This window comes from Saccopteryx leptura, chromosome 4 (genome assembly GCF_036850995.1).
Source record: "Saccopteryx leptura isolate mSacLep1 chromosome 4, mSacLep1_pri_phased_curated, whole genome shotgun sequence".
Lineage (NCBI taxonomy): Eukaryota > Metazoa > Chordata > Mammalia > Chiroptera > Emballonuridae > Saccopteryx > Saccopteryx leptura.
In genome coordinates this window covers 184564886-184577834 of record NC_089506.1, presented here as the reverse complement: position 1 = coordinate 184577834, position 12949 = coordinate 184564886, and the positions used below count along the sequence as shown (strand labels likewise).

General features: G+C 41.3%; 1 protein-coding gene and 1 non-coding gene across 2 annotated transcripts in view; one reads left to right on the top strand and one right to left on the bottom strand.

The window, feature by feature from the left end:
- LMNB1 (lamin B1) overlaps positions 1 to 12949 on the bottom strand; it is a 59049-nt gene that overhangs the window by 32408 nt on the left and 13692 nt on the right. The window lies entirely within an intron of this gene.
- Positions 4979 to 5086, top strand: LOC136404620 (U6 spliceosomal RNA). Its single transcript, XR_010751341.1, has one exon. It is a non-coding gene; the product is annotated as a U6 spliceosomal RNA (small nuclear RNA).

The following is a 12949-nucleotide window of genomic DNA, read 5'->3' as shown; positions in this document are numbered from 1 at the left end:
AACATACAGTCATTAATTTATAACAACAATCCCACCTAGTTCCCACAAGTGCTGGGTCCTAGGCTGAGAACTTCACAGAGCAGATCAATGCTTGTGGAAGAGCTATTATTTTATCCCATGATATAAATGACCAGAGCTAGGCAGGGATACCTATCACAACGTATATAACCCTTTAATATATAGATATATCACACAATATTTACAAAAGCTACTGACTCAAACTTACTTAACAATTACAAAAAATTCTACTGCACCACTGTCTAATATTTAAGTCTCAGATCATAACGTGGTGATTCTCAATGTCATGCCTCATGGCAAGGGAGTGAAATTCTGCTTTCCAGAAACCAAATGGCCCACGGAGGAGACTGAATTAAACACACACACACACACACACACACACACACACACACACACACACACTCCAACTTCTCAGGTTATGCATGTTCTGTGTTTGATTTCATTTATTTAATGAATAAATACATGCACATGGCCCCAAATTCAGTGCTGAACCACAAGTGACAGATACTGCACAACATCTTGAGGAGATTATAGTAAATAAGAGAAGCCAAAAATTAAGACAGTGCACCTCAATGACTAGAATATGGTGATTTCTTCAACAAAAATCAAAACCACGTACGACAAGGAGTGGGGGACTAACAGGGATGAGTAGGACATGCTATTAATCTGTGATCTCTTGGGCCACCCAGTGGTAACAATTGAAATTTGATGTCAAGTTCTTTGTTATTGTACCACTGTTATTTTGTAAAAATATACATTGTTCCATTACAAATTCTTTTGTAAAACTGTAACTTTCACATGCTGCACAAATTAGAAAGATACAAATTAGATTTGGAAATGTGCTTCAAATTGCAAATGAAAGCTAACCTTACATGCCCTGGCTCAAGGGTGGAAAGGAGGAGAGGTGGATAGTATGGCTGCATCTCGCATGTACTTACATTACACTTATTGTACAGACCCATACTTGTGCATGTTCTTAGCTACCTCAATAGACTGAGAACTCTTTGAAGGTGAGGGTCATGACTATTCCTTTACTTTCTACATAGATAACAGATAATTAATCACCGTTAGGTAACTGTTAAAGAAACTTCCCGTACACTCCCCCCCCCCAAAAAAAAACCCATCCTGCTTTTCTTTATGCTGCGTAAAATAGCATGTCTTTTCCTAGAAAAAAATTACTGTGACATTTTATAATCTCTACAAGTCACATTCCTAGATGTCCTCCTATTGTCTGCCAATGTCCTAGGCTAGATGGATCATGAAAAAATTCTTAAGATTACACTAGTCTCCATCCAATCAGAAGCCATGAAACAATGAGTTTTGTGTGCCACCATAAGCTGTCAATACCAAGGCCATGTAGCAAGTTAACATCTTAAACATAATCTTCTCATAGTCTTTAACTGTATTATTATTTTTCATTCATTGAATGTGATGCAGGTAGTCCTGATCTAATTATCAGGTCATGGTCTACGTGCAGAAACCCACGGAACTGACATCCTACACTGCGCAGGTGCACTGGCTGCAGCCCTCACCTAAGCGCAGAGTAACACATGACAGTGCCCCGAAACAAAGAGCAGCTTAAGCAGGAATCCAGGGGGTGGTGGGCATTTTTCTTTGACTGTATTTCCTAACTGACCTGCCATTCCTACCTCCAGCTAAGGAGATCTTTCTGCATTTTCATTTAAATTCAACACATGAATGTAACACTAAAAATATGCACAGACTATTAAAAAAAATGCCCATTTCACTGTAGACACTTACAGAAGAACCAAACCTCCAGCTGCAGCCAGGAAAAAGAGTTCCTAAAATGTAGTTCATACTCTTGTCAAAAAATTTCTTCCCTTAATAAACAAAATTAGCTTTTATTTCAAGTAAGTTTGAATTCCAAGCAACTAAATTATCACCCTACTAATAACATTTCCTTCTTCGGTTTATATCACGAATGCTCAGCTGAATGAAATACCTAGTTTGGCCTGTAGCATACACAAAGGAAGCCCCTGAGTTCAGCTACCTGAACACCCACGTGTACCTGTGAACCAGGAACCTGTGTGCATGTGCAGCCAGGACCTGTGTGCACGCTTGGGTTTGGTTTCCCTCTTTTACAAGGGCCACAATTTTCACTATTTCCTCAAGTGCTTCTGGCCTTGTTCTTTAATTTTCATATCCAGAAATATAGGTACAAAGAATAATATTAAGCAATTCAATTTAAGAGACCTAAATTAGAGATGGTCTCTTAGTTGGTAGAATAATTACATACCTGGAAAAAGCTATATATAAAGTTAGTTTCTGGATTACTAAATGTAATTTCTATAAAATTTGCCAAAGATTATGATGCTACATATATATAAAAGTAGACAAGGGCAAAACTTTGTGTTCATTAAATGCTTGCTAAAGGAATAAAACTTGTTAGAGGTGTGTGCTTATGGAAAAGTCCATCCAAGGTATAATATGGATATGATATACTTAATATAGTATTTTAAAAGCTACCCATTTGAAATAAACTATAGGTTTTAAAAGCCAGACATAGGAGAAACCGTTGTATGTAAAACTGTTGTTTCTAATCATATTGACAAAGATGTTTCAATCCCTCAAAAAAGACCCTCTACATGGAGAGCCAGGCCAATAAAGTCCAGCTGTTTGAGTTCTGTTTTAATTTACCTTAAGGTTCTTCTGAACAGCTGTCTGGTGGCAGCTGGACACCACCCAACACTAGCACAGTTACCCAAGTGCCTATGTCAGGTAATCCGGCTTCTGGGGCTCTCCTCGTACTCAGGGTGTAGAACAGGGGTCCCCAAACTACAGCCCGCGGGCCCCTGAGGCCATTTATCCGGCCCCCGCCGACTTCCGGAAGGGGCACCTCTTTCATTGGTGGTCAGTGAGAGGAGCATAGTTCCCATTGAAATACTGGTCAGTTTGTTGATTTAAATTTACTTGTTCTTTATTTTAAATATTGTATTTGTTCCCGTTTTGTTTTTTTTTCTTTAAAATAAGATATGTGCAGTGTGCATAGGGATTTGTTCATAGTTTTTTTTATAGTCCAGTCCTCTAACAGTCTGAGGGACAGTGAACTGGCCCCCTGTGAAAAAAGTTTGGGGACCCCTGGTTTAGAATCAACATTCCTTTATCGTCTAACCATGAGTTTTAGAGAAAAAATAAGCTTTACTGGGGACTTTATTTCTGAAGTTTTATTAAGATAAAGACATTAGCCTGACCAGGCGGTGGCGCAGTGGATAGAGCGTCGGACTGGGATGCCGAGGACCCAGGTTCGAGACCCCAAGGTCGCCAGCTTGAGTGAGGGCTCATCTGGTTTGAGCAAAAGCTCACCAGCTTGGACTCAAGGTCGCTGGCTCGAGCAAGGGGTTACTCAATCTGCTGAAGGCCCATGGTCAAGGCACATATGAGAAAGCAATCAATGAACAACTAAGGTGTTGCAATGCGCAACGAAAAACTGATTGATGCTTCTCATCTCGCCGTTCCTATCTGTCTGTCCCTGTCTATCCCTCTCTCTGACTCTGTCTCTGTAAAAAAAAAAAAGATAAAGGCATTAATATGCCCAAACAAAAACTTCCTGTCCCAAAATAATCTATTTCATAATGGACTCAAACTGCATATTAAATGAGTTCATTCTAACATTCATTCATCATCTTCAATGTTTCCAAATTATCTTCCCTTCCAAACAGAGAAGTGATGTAATCTGCATATTTTTACTGAGGAAAATTAACTTCTCTGCAATTTAGATAAATATAATTTGATACACAAAATCTCCAGAAAGTCATTCATCCACAATTTTCGTTTAAAAAAAACGTGTCCCCTCTGGCATAAGCAAAATGACTATGATGTGTTTGCAGCTGGCCAAATAGCTCAGCTGGTTAGAGCGTAGCCTGGATACACAGAAGTTGCGGGTTCCATCCCCAGTCAAGGCACACACAGGAATCGATCAATGTTTCTCTCTCCTCCCTATCCCTCCCACCAATCTCTCTCACCAACCCCTTTCTTCCTCTCTAAAATCAATGAATCAATGAATAAATTTTAGAGCTGCAATGCCTTATTTATGATGGCAATAAAATTCTGTAACATTCAGTTAAACTGAACTGTCGAATTAGCAACAACCCAATTAGAAATCAGCAAACTCCAATTGAAATTTGATTAAAATTAGCAAAAGTACTAAATAAGACTGAAACTGGACCACAGAACCATTGCTTTGACCAAAAAGGTTCATTTACCTAAATAGGCATGTGAGTGGGGAATGGACGCTTACAGCTTAAGTCCTAATAAAAAAAATGACTTATTCTCCAGCAAAAAACTATTAGAATAAATAAATTCAGTACACTCACAAAACACAAAATCAACACACAAAATCTGTGGCATTTCTATATACTAACAATAAACTATCAAAAAGAAATTAAGACAAAAATCCCATTTACAATTGCATCAAAGAATAAAACACCTCTGAATACATTTAACCAAGGAGGTAAAAGACCTGTGTACTAAAAACTGTATGACACTGATGGAAGAAATTGAAGACACAAATAAATGAAAGATATTCCATGCTCATGGGTTGAAAGAATATTATTAAAATATCCATACTACCCAAAGCAATCTACAGATTTAGTGCAATCCTTATCAAAATTCCAATGGCACATTTCAGAAAACTAGAACAAATAATTCTAAGATTTGTATAGAACCACAAAAAAATCCAAACCAACCAAAACAATCTTGAGAAGGTACAGCCTGACCAGGTGGTGGTGAGTGGATAGAGCGTCGGCCTGGGAGGCTGAGGACCACGTTCGACACCCAAGGTCGCCGGCTTGAGTGCAAACTCACCAGCTTGAGCATGGAGTTGCCCACTGGAGCACAGAATCACAGGTCTGACCCCAAGGACACTGGCTTGATCAAGCAAGGGGTCACTGGCTCAGCTGGAGCCCCCGACCCCGGTTAAGGCACATATGAGAAAGCAATCGTGTTCACTTTGGCAGCACATATACTAAAAATTGGAACGATACAGAGAAGATTAGCATAGCCCCTGTGCAAGGATGACATGCAAATTCGTGAAGCATTCCATGTATATATTTTTTAAAAAAAGGAAAGCAATCAATGAACAACTAAAGTGTCGCAAGTACCAGTTGATGTTTCTCATCTCTCTCCCTTCCTGTCTGTCTGTTTCTGTCTGTCTCTCTCTCTCGCAAAAAGAAGATAGAGAGAGAGAGAGAGAAAAAGGACAATGCTGGAGATATCAGTCTCTGATTTCTAACTATACTACTAAGTTATAGTAATCTAAACAGCATTGTAATGGAACAAACACAGGCACAGACCAATTAAACAGAACTGAGAGCCGAGAAATAAGCCCACACAAATATGGATAAAAATTAGGTCCTTGCCTGACCTGCGGTGGCGCAGTAGAAAGAGAGCCCACCTGGAATGCTGAGGTCACCGGTTCGAAACCCAGGGCTTGCCTGGTCAAGGCACATATGGGAGTTGATGCTTCCTGCTTCTCCTTCCTTCCCTCCCTATCCTCTCTAAAATGAATAAATAAAATCTTTAAAACAAATTAGGTCCTTTAACTCAAGCACCTATAACATAAGTATATGAAAAAAGGAGGTGTCATGGGGCTACCTTCCCTGTCCTTGTGCAATTTTTCTGCTAACAAGCAAGGTCCTTAAAACCTGAAGTTTTTCTGTCCTTAAGTCTATACCACATACATTACTATAACTTTGTAGTAAATTTTGAAATCAGAAACTGAGTCCTCCTTCCAGTTGTATTCCTTGTCAAGATTGGTTTGGCTATTCTGAGTATCAAGCAATTCCATATGTATTTCAGGGTCAGCCTGTCAACTTCTGCAGAAAATGGTGGCTGTGATTTTGATAGAAACTGCACTAATCTATAGTCAATTGGGGAGAATTACCACCTTAATATTGTCTTTCAATCCATAAACATGGAATGTCTTTCATTTCTTCAACAATGTTTCATAGTTTTCAATGTGCAAGTCCTACCCTTCCTTTGTTCAGTTTATTCCTAAAGTATTTCAATCTCTTTGAGTCTATAAAAAGTGGACTTTTTGTCATTTCATTTCTGGACTGGTCACTGCTAGTGTATAGAAATACAGTTGAGTTTTGTACATTGTTCTTGTATCCTGTCACCTTGCTGATGAACTTGTTTATTAGCTCTCCAGATCACTTTGTTTTTTACAGATTCCTTAGGATTTCCTATTTACGATATTGTCATCTGCTAGTGAAGACAGTTTTATTTCTTTCTTTCCAATCCAAATGCATTACTTCTTTTTTCTTGCCTAAGTGCCCTGACACGAACCTCAAGCACAACATTGCATGAAAGTGATGAGTGGGCATTCTTGTCTCATTCCTGATCTTAGGGAGAAGCAGACAGGCTTTACTACTAAGTACGACATTGGCTTATATAGGTTTTTCATAGACCCCATTTATCAGGTGAAGATGTTCCCTTTTATCAATAGTTCAGATATTTTTATTATAAAAGAGTGGTGTACTTTGTCAATGCTATTTCTGCATCTTTTGAGATTATAGGGGTTTTGTGCTTCATTCAGTTAATATGGTATAATATTACATTATTGACTTTCATAGACCAAACCAATCTTGCATTCTCAGGACAAATCCTCGTTGGTGATAATGGCACATACTCCTTTTATACACATGGGTCAGGTTGGTTTGCTAGCATTTTATTGGGAATTTTTGCACCAATACTCATGAGGAATATTGGTCTGTGAAGTTTTTCTGAAACACTCTATTCTCCAGTTTGATGAGTGGCATGAGGCAGTTGTCCAAACAACAGCAGTGGCAGCTTCCTGGCCCTGAACCATAGCTATGTGCTGTTTTCTTAAGTTCAGTAGGTCCAGTCATGGTCTCACCATAAAAGCTCCCAAAGAAGGTCATTCGACAGTGTTATTACAGGCATTGTACCTGCTCTTCCAGCTCTTCTTATAATTTTTTCTAAGCACCCACACATCCCGCATCGTTTTCCTTTCTGCTTAAAATATCTAGTGTTTTTTCTATTTCCCATACACAGACCTAAAGAAATAGAAAAAGAAATTAATTTGAGGCAAACAGGAACTATGAAGGAAAATGAAGACTTCTGAAAAAATGAGAAACAATTGCATCAATAAATTTAATCAAGCTCTAGATTCCATAAAGGGACAGCAAGATAAAAAGAAGCTATCAGAAATTTTAAAAAGATAGCAAAATTGGAAGCTATAATTAAAAATATCTAGCAGAGAAAATAGTTTTAATTAAGAAAACTAGCATGACCAGGCAGTGGCACAGTGGATAGAGCGTCGAACTAGGATGCCGAGGACCCAGGTTCGAGACCCCGAGCTTGCCAGTTTGAGAGCGGCTCATCTGGTTTGAGCAAAAGCTCACCAGCTTGGACCCAAGGTCGCTGGCCTGAGCAAGAGGTTACTTGATCTGCTAAAGGCCCACGGTCAAGGCACATATGAGAAAGCAATCAATGAACAACTAAGATGTCGCAATGAAAAACTGATGATTGATGCTTCTCATCTCTCTCTGTTCCTGTCTGTCTCTATCTATCCCTCTCTCTCTGTCTCTGTAAAAAAGAAAAAAAGAAAACTAGAAGATTAATTAAAGAGTTTCAACTTTTATTTATTTATTTTTTTAGCAGGGGGGAGGGGAGAATGGAAGAGAGATGAGAAGCATCAACTCATAGTTGTGGCACCTTAGTTGTTCATTGATTGCTTTCTCATATGTACCTTGACTGGGAGACTCCAGCCAAGCCAGTGACCCCTTGCTCAAGTCATTAAACTTAAGCCAGCAACCATGGGATCATGTCAGGGCACACACGGGAAGCAGCCAATGAGTGCACAACTGAGTAAAACAACAAATGAATGCTCCCTCCGCCCTGGCCTGTTGGCTCAGTGGTAGAGCGTCGGGCTGGTGTGCAGGAGTCCCGGGTTCGATTCCCGGCCAGGGCACACAGGAGAAGCGCCCATCTGCTTCTCCACCCCTCCCCCTCTCCTTCTTCTCTGTCTCTCTCTTCCCCTCCCGCAGCCAAGGCTCCATTGGAGCAAAGTTGGCCCGGGCGCTGAGGATGGCTCTGTGGCCTCTGCCTCAGGCGCTAGAATGGCTCTGGATGCAACAGAGCAACGCCCCAGATGGGCAGAGCATCGCCCCTGGTGGGCATGCCAGGTGGATCCCAGTCGGGCGCATGCGGGAGTCTGTCTGACTGCCTCCCCATTTCCAACTTCAGAAAAATACAAAAAAAAAAAAATTAAAACAAATGAATGCTCCCCTTCCCCCTCCCCTCTCTCTCCCTTTCTCAATCAATCAATAAAAAAATTAATCCTTAGACAGATAGTTCAGTTGGTTGGAGCATTATCCCAGAGCACAGAGGTTGCTGGGTTGTCCCAGTAGAGCCCAAATCTATGTCAATCAGGTGTCCCCAATTCAACTTCCCCGCATGGTGGGACACACCTGCTTAACAGCAAGGCTGGCAGCCTCTTCGAGACTACTCTTGAGGCGGCTATGAGGATTCCACTTATCATTGCCGAGACCAACTGCCACTGGAGGAAAGACAGGACCGACACACAAGTTAGTTGCAAGAATCCCACAGGCTGTTTATTGCTCACAAATCCTTTTGGCGTGCCTGGGTACAGCTTAAGGGAGCCCTGTCAGGGTCACTAGTCCCTTTTCTGGCCTATGCCTTCTAACAGGTGTCAATCTACAGGATTACCACCTTTTGGGACTTCTTGAAGGGAGCCCTTTTTAGGTTAATCTACCAGAATGTCACATCAAGTCACTTTTAAGGTGTTTCTAGGGAAGCTTCTTGTTTATGTTAACCTAGAGTTATAACATCAAGCAACTTTTTATCTCTATATAACTTCACACACACACTAACTGGGCCCTGTGTGAAAGGCAGTCTGCCTATATCTGTAGGCAGATTAATTCCTACCCAGATGGCATAGCCTTATTTACTTGCCTCAATGGCTTTTAATATTATATTCTAATTTATTTCTATATATCTCCCATATTTTTCTACATTTCCTTATATTTAATTACTATAACATTATATTACTGTAACATGGCTCAATTCCCCGGTCAGGGCACATACAGGACGTTCCTGTCTCTCTCTCCTGGCCTCTCTCAAAAGAAAAAAAAATTTAGTATCTCTTGATACTAATTATATGGTCACTCCACTATTAGGTAATGCTGGGGATTCATCTTCATCCTGGAAACTAGTAAACTATTCAGCAAATATGACCACTTTTCCAGTACAGAATCTTAGAGGAAGGAGTAAGTGTTCTAGTCCTCTATACTCAATGCATCGAGGAAGAATTTACTTTAAATTGGTGTTAGAAATGTCTCCTTCCCTTCACAGCCAACATTCTTGTCAAGTGACCTAAGCTCATGATTTCTTTTCATTCCTTTCTCAGTCAGGATCAGTGTCTTTGACCCACTGCCCTTCACTAGCATAAGGCATTCCTCAGTTAGTGATCATCTCCAGGCACCCAAGTCAACTGGGTACATTTTAAATCTCATCAGACATTTTAAATCACCAGCATTCCTTAGCAAATCTCCTTATTCCATGATACTCTCCCTACCTCTCTGGCTATTACCTTCCATCTCCACTGTGGACTTTTTTCTCTATCTAGTCTTCACAGCATAGCTGTTTGCCATGTCTCTGATTTTCCCCCTCTTTTTTCTCTCTCTACTCCCATATATCACCCATGTTCCTAAAACTGTGTCTCCAAGCCACATCTCTCTTCAGAGCTCCAAACTAGTAAGTACTCCAAATTGCCAGCTGACATCTCTACCTGGAAGCCCAACAAACACCAAGAAGTCCCTAACACCACGAACCCTGAGTAGGGTCCTCCAAACCTGTTCCTTCCCCACCAATCTCTGTTCAGAGCAACACTATCTCCCCAGGCACCATACACAGAAACAGTCACCCTATTTCCCAAATCTGCGTTCCGTCCTTCCTTTCCCACTGCCTGCCTCAGCTCAGGAGTCACCTCACTCTTCCCCAAATGTCCTTACTAGGTTTTCGCCTCAACCCTTTTCCCTCCACACAACCACCAGACTGAGGTCACTCAGGCCAAAAATTCTTGAGGCTCCTCATTACATAAAAGCCAACCCCTACCCCACCATGTATTCTTCATTCATTCATGTACTCATTAATTTACTTCTATATTTATATTAACAAATACATGGTTCTAGTTCAATGCTCTATTTGCCATCAGGACAATACCCTCTCTTAGTATTTTCCTTTAGATGTCAACTCCTACTTAACTCCCAACACTCAGCTCAGATATCACTACCTCCCAGGATGTCTTTGAAATCTTTACAAGGCTCCTAGTAGGCCTTAGGTAGTAGTCTTTGTATCTCCATAGCACTACATGGTTATTGCTATCACAGCACTTATTACATTGTATTGTGTATCACACTTAAAGTATCACAATACTGTAGCATTTGTTTTCTATCTTCTACACTAGACCTGTAAGCAACTTGATAACAGGGACTGAGTGTTCCATCTTTCTATCCCCAGCATCTGGCTCAAGGCAGGCACACAGTAGTACCTGGCCACAAATGTACGCTTAAAAAAAAAAAGAGCCTGACCAGGTGGTGGCGCAGTGGATAGAGCATTGGACTAGGCCACAGAGAACCCAGGTTCTAAACCCCAAGGTCACTGGCTTGAGCATGGAATCATAGACATGACCCCATGGTAGCTAGCTTGAAGCCCAAGGTTGCTGGGTTGAGCCAGGGGTCACTAGCTGGGCTGTAGCCCCCTGTCAAGGCACATATGAGAAAGCACTCAATGAACAGGTAAGGTGCCACAATGAAGAATGATGTTTGTCATCTTTCTCCTTCCTGTCTGTCTGTCCCTATCTGTCTGTCTGTTTCTCTCTCTCTCTCTAGCTAAATAATAATAATAATAATAAAGATAAAGGAAAAGAACATTTCTGTCATGACTATTAAAGATTTATTTAGAGATTTTAATTTCTTTTAAAATTATTAAAGCAGCCTGACCAGGCAGTGGCGCAGTGGATAGAGCGTTGGACTGGGATGCCGAGGACCCAGGTTCGAGACCCCAAGGTCGCCAGCTTGAGCATGGGCTTATCTGGTTTGAGCAAAGTTCACCAGCTTTGGACCCAAGGTCGCTGGCTCGAGCAAGGGGTTACTCGGTCTGCTGAAGGCCCCTGGTCAAGGCACATATGAGAAAGCAATCAATGAACAACTAAGGTGTCACACGAAAAACTAGTGATTGATGCTTCTCATCTCTTTCCGTTCCTGTCTGTCTGTCCCTATCTATCCCTCTCTGACTCTCTGTCCCTGTAAAAAAAAAAAAAAAAAAAAAAATTATTATTAAAACATAAAGTAGGAAAGTAGCTTTTTAAGAAGGAAGGATAGAGGTCCCTTTCAGTAATTCATCTTCACCCTTTCCTTATGAGTGAACAAAGCCTTCAGTTAGTATTTCAAACAGCAGCTTCAATTACTATACTCTCCTGTCTTCCAAAAGTACAATCTTGGAGGCATGGACTATCAACATAAAAAACACATACCTAGTACTATTTCCAAAAGTAGACCCAAACGGACCTGAAAATTAACTGTCCTATGTACGACTGGGAATCCCAAGAACACATGACAGTACGGTGAGCCTGCTTCCTGAAGGCTGGTAATCGGAGTAGTAATGCCTGCAAAACAACGCTATTCTAAGGATTAAGTGAGGCAAAATATGTAAAAATGTTATCAACATGCTAACTTTGCCATTTATCTACCTGCTAAGTAATCCTATGCAAAAGACTTAATTACCCTAAGCTTCAAGTTCCCGCACTCCTCAACAGGGCTGTCATAAGACTTACGGGAGAATGTCTAGCATTGTGCCCGGCAAGCACAATAAGCAGGAAATAATGTTGGCTCTTAATCCTGCATCTTACACAAGTATTTTCATCTTTCTAGATTTCAATTCTGTATTTACAAAATGAATTGGTTAAGCCCTGGCCAGCTGGTTTGAAACCCTGGGTTTGCCTGGTCAAAGCACATATGAGAAGCAACTTGATGCCCCCATTCCTCCCACCCCCTTTTCTCTCTCTCTCTCACTCTCTTCTCTCTCTCTCTCTCTTCTCTAATCAATAAATTTAAAAAATAATAAAAAAAAATAAATTGGTTAAATCAGATGATACAAGTCCCCTTCCAGCAGTAAAAGTGCTGTAATTCTCTATCTATGGCCAATAAATCCAAAAGCAGTGAAGGCCAAAAATTAAATTTAAAAAGGCCCAAATAAATATTTTAGTTAAGGAAACATCAGTTACCATGTAAGCCTACACCAAAAATATTGGCAGAAATCTAAGACTATAATCTGATATCTGATCTCTGTACTCCCTTATGCTAGCAACACGAGAATAAAAGTGATCGAGGCCCCAAAGGAACCTCCAGAAATGAAAATCCCTCCAAAAAGGAAATGCCACTGCTACAAGTGGCATCAAAAATGGGCAGAGGCCCTGGCTGGTTGGCTCAGCGGTAGAGCGTCGGCTTGGTGTGCGGGGGACCCGGGTTCGATTCCCGGCCAGGGCACATAGGAGAAGCGCCCATTTGCTTCTCCACCCCCCCCTCCTTCCTCTCTGTCTCTCTCTTCCCCTCCCGCAGCCGGGGCTCCATTGGAGCAAAGATGGCCCGGGCGCTGGAGATGGCTCCTTGGCCTCTGCCCCAGGCACTAGAGTGGCTCTGGACGCGGCAGAGGGACACCCCGGAGGGGCAGAGCATCGCCCCCTGGTAGGCAGAGCGTCGCCCCTGGTGGGCGTGCCGGGTGGATCCCAGTTGGGCGCATGCGGGAGTCTGTCTGACTGTCTCTCCCCGTTTCCAGCTTCAGAAAAATACAAAAAAAAAAAAAAAAAAATTGGCAGAATTGTAATTACCAGTACTTTATCTGGTTGTTAACATTTAAGCAGTAAATT